Source organism: Callorhinus ursinus, unplaced genomic scaffold (genome assembly GCF_003265705.2).
Source record: "Callorhinus ursinus isolate GAN/ISIS: 27379988/994484 unplaced genomic scaffold, GSC_fseal_2.0 scaffold5, whole genome shotgun sequence".
Lineage (NCBI taxonomy): Eukaryota > Metazoa > Chordata > Mammalia > Carnivora > Otariidae > Callorhinus > Callorhinus ursinus.
Genome location: NW_027397067.1, coordinates 40,662,433 through 40,666,638, shown reverse-complemented (window position 1 = coordinate 40,666,638; position 4,206 = coordinate 40,662,433). Strand labels below are relative to the sequence as shown.

At 45.1% G+C, this 4,206-nt stretch overlaps 1 pseudogene; it reads right to left on the bottom strand.

Annotated features, from left to right (window-relative positions):
• Positions 1-910: 910 nt before the first annotated feature.
• On the bottom strand, positions 911-3,147 carry LOC112823224 (heat shock protein HSP 90-beta pseudogene; annotated as a pseudogene).
• Between the last annotated feature and the right edge of the window lie 1,059 nt (positions 3,148-4,206).

Here is a 4,206-nt window from a genome sequence, read left to right as displayed (position 1 = left end):
GTGAAAACAATACACTGAACTGTCATGGGATAAGAGGACTTCATTTTGTCTCTTGTCACCAACTACCCGGGTGACCTGGAGCCGTTTGCCAACTACTTTCACCTTTAGGTTCCTCGTTTGTACAACTGGCACAGTGTCTTCCTCGCTGCCTTACGGGGTGGTTGTGAAGATGAAGTGAAACAGTGACTCTGAGCTTTGTCTCCTGGAATCTGCCCCATGTTCCCTTCCAAGCTCAGCTGTGTCTAAGCTCTGGATCCGGTCAAGGCTGGTACACATGGTGGTGCTCGTGCTCCTCGTTCTGATTTTCTCACAAGCCACTCATGTCCCCGGTGCATAAATGTTTGTCGGCTAAATAAAAATAATGCAGGAAAGTATTCTCCTTCTGTCACACAATCCTTTATCACACCTTTTGTTTTATTTTGCAAATAGAGATCTACATATATTCTGGTGAACCAACAAGATCACACCAGCTCCTACTATGGGAAGGATAGGCTCTGTGTCCCCCAGAGAGGCCCAGTGGTTTAATTACTGGGATAGCAACTTGGCCATTACCCAGCTGTGATGGGCCTTTGGGCATCATATGACTTAGCCTGTTTCCCTATTACCCTATTCCCTCAGTTAGAAAATCAGCATTTTATTTATTTATTTATTTTCTTTATTTTGCATATTTTAATCTCAGAACAAAATAAACAAACAAACAAACAAACAAAACACCCACAATGCATATCCAAACCCCGTCAAATATCGGAAGGGATAGGGCTTGAGGGCCTTCTTTCCTGCCTCAAAGACAGGAGAAAAAAAGAAAAAACCACTAGACATCAGCAGAGGGAACCAGGTGAACCGGGGCCACTCGGGGCTGCTGGGGAGCCATGGAGACACTATACAGAGGGCACAAGGTCTGCAGGTAGAACTAATCTACTTCTTCTATGCGAGAGGCATCCTCATCACCCTCAAGGTGGGGGGGATCTCATTAGGAACAGTAGCACTGGGTTCCTCTGCGGTCACTTCATCTTCATCAATGCCCAGGCCTAGCTTGATCATGCAGTAGATGCGGTTGGAGTGAGTCTGGGGATCCTTGAGTGAGAAGCCGGAGGAGAGCAGAGCTGTTTCAAACAGCAGCACCACCAGGTGCTTGACTGCCTTGTCATTCTTGTCTGCCTCGGCCTTCTGCCGCAGCGTTTCCACGATGGGGTGGTCAGGGTTGATCTCCAGGTGCTTCTTGACCATCATATAGCCCATTGTAGAGTAGTCCCGAAGGGCCTGGGCTTTCATGATCCGCTCCATGTTGGCCGTCCAGCCATAGGTGCTAGTCACAGTGCAGCAGGGTGAAGACACTAGCCTGTTGGAGATTGTCACCTTCTCAACCTTCTTATCCAAGATGTCTTTCATGAGTTTGTAGAGGTTCTCGAACTTGGCCTTGCTCTCCTCCATTTTCTTCCTCTCCTCTTCATCCTCAGGCAGCTCCAGGCCCTCCTTGGTAACCGAGACCAGACTCTTCCCGTCAAATTCCTTGAGCTGCTGCACGCGGTACTCGTCCATAGGCTCCGTCATATACACTACCTCAAAGCCCCACTTCTGCGCTCGCTCCACAAAAGCGGAGTTGGCAACCTGCTCCTTGCTCTCACCAGTGATGTAATAGATGGACTTCTGGGTCTCTTTCATGCGGGACACATATTCTGAAAGAGAAGTCATCTCATCCCCAGACTGGGAAGTTGGTAACGCAGCAGCTCAGAAAGGCGGCACCGGTTAGTAGAGTCCTCATGGATTCCAAGCTTTAGGTTTTTAGAGATCGCCTCATAGAATTTCTTATAGTTCTCCTTGTCTTCTGCCAGTTCAGAGAAGAGCTCAAGGCACTTCTTCACAATATTTTTGCGAATGACCTTCAAGATTTTGCTCTGCTGGAGCATTTCTCGGGAGATATTCAAGGGCAGGTCCTCGGAGTCAACCACACCACAGAGGAAGTTGAGATACTCTGGTATCAGTTCATCCCAGCTGTCCATGATGAACACACGGTGAACGTAGAGTTTGATGTTGTTCTTTTTCTTCTTGTTCTTAAAGAGGTCAAAAGGGGCCTGACGGGGGATAAACAGCAATGCCCTGAATTCCAGCTGACCTTCTACAGAGAAATGCTTGACTGCCAAGTGGTCTTCCCAGTCATTAGTAAGACTCTTGTAAAACTCTCCATATTCCTCCTGGGTAATGTCCTCAGGGCTTCTGGTCCAAATGGGCTTGGTCTTGTTCAGTTCTTCCTGATCTATGTATTTCTCCTTAATCTTCTTTGTTTTCTTTTTCTTGTCCTTCCCACTATCATCCTCCTCATCTGAGCCCACATCTTCAATCCTGGGCTTCTCCTCATCATCTTTATCTTCTTCCTCTTTCTCCCCTTCCTCCTCCTCTGCCTCATCATCGCTGATTTCTTTCTCTCATTCCTTCTCCAAATAAAGGGTGATGGGATAACCTATGAACTGCGAATTCTTCTTCACCACTTCTTTGACATGTCTTTCCTCTAAATATTCTGTCTGGTCTTCTTTAAGATGGAGAATCACTTTAGTACCCCGGCCAATGGGCTCACTACGGTCTGCATGTACAGTGAAGGAGCCCCCAGCAGAAGACTCCCAGGCATACTGCTCATCATCATTGTGCTTTGTGATAACCACCACCTTCTCTGCCGCCAGGTAGGCAGAATAAAAGCCAACGCCAAATTGTCCAATCATGGAGATGTCTGCACCAGCCTGAAGAGCCTCCATGAATGCTTTAGTTCCGGACTTGGCAATGGTTCCCAAATTATTTATGAGATCGGCTTTGGTCATGCCAATGCCCGTGTCCACTAGAGTCAGAGTGCGTTCCTGGGGGTTGGGGATGATGTCAGTTTTCAGCTCTTTACCACTGTCCAACTTGGAAGGGTCTGTCAGGCTCTCATAGCGAATCTTGTCCAAGGCATCAGAAGCATTACTGATTAACTCCTGAAGGAAAATTTCCTTGTTAGAATAGAAGGTATTGATGATGAGGGACATGAGTTGGGCAATTTCTGCCTGGAAGGCAAAAGTCTCCACCTCCTCCTCTCCATGGTGCACTTCCTCAAACATCTTAAAGGAGAAGAGCTGCAAGCACTACAGACCACGGTGGGTAGGGACTGCGTCCGGCTACGTCTCCACAACAAGCCTGTGTGGGGGTGACTCTAAAATCAATATTTTAAATGACACAATTTCTAGGATCTCTTCCAGCTCTAGATTCTAGGATTCTAAATCTAGCATACACATGCTTAGGTCTTCTTTTTCTTTTTAAAATGATGAAATAAGTAAAGGCAAAGCCAACCAGAACCTAAATAATCAAAATGACTAACTGATTAATTAAATATTTTATTTGCTCAAAAGTTGTTTCTTGAGTATTAACTTTATGCCAGTCTAGGTACCAGGGACACTGGGGAAGAAGAGATAGACAAAATCCCTGCTCTTACAGAGCTTACTCCTTAGTAGGAAAGACAACAAAGAGGCAAATAAATGAATGAAGAAATGTTGAATATACACATGTGCTGTAAAATGGAAAATGTTAGATTCACCAAATGAACCATACATTGCCCCCTCCCAAATCCCCAGATTTCTGACCAAGGATCACCCTTTTTTTCTTTTTATAATTTTTTTTATTATGTTATGTTAGTCATCATACAGTACATCATTAGTTTTTGATGTAGTGTTCCATGATTCACTGTTTGCGTATAACACCCAGTGCTCCGTGCAGTACGTCCCTCCTTAATACCCATCACCAGGCTAACCCATCCCCCTCCCCCCCTCCCCTCTAGAACCCTCAGTTTGTTTCTCAGAGTCCATAGTCTCTCATGGTTCATCTCTCCCTCCGATTTCCTCCCCCTTCATTTTTCCCTTCCTTCTCCTAATGTCCTCCATGCTGTTCCTTATGTTCCACAAATAAGTGAAACCACATGATAATTGACTTTCTCTGCTTGGCTTATTTCACTTAGCTCACTAATAATCTTCTCCAGTTCCATCCATGTTGATGCAAATGTTGGGTATTTATCCTTTCTGATGGCTGAGTAATAGTCCATTGTATATATGGGCCATGTCTTCTTTATCCCTTTTAAGCAGATTTGGAGCATTTGGTTTGCTTGTGTGGAAACAAGGAAGGAAAAATAAATTGAAAGGTGCTTAGAGAATTCTGAATCTTTGAAATTATTAACTCTTTCAATTTTGG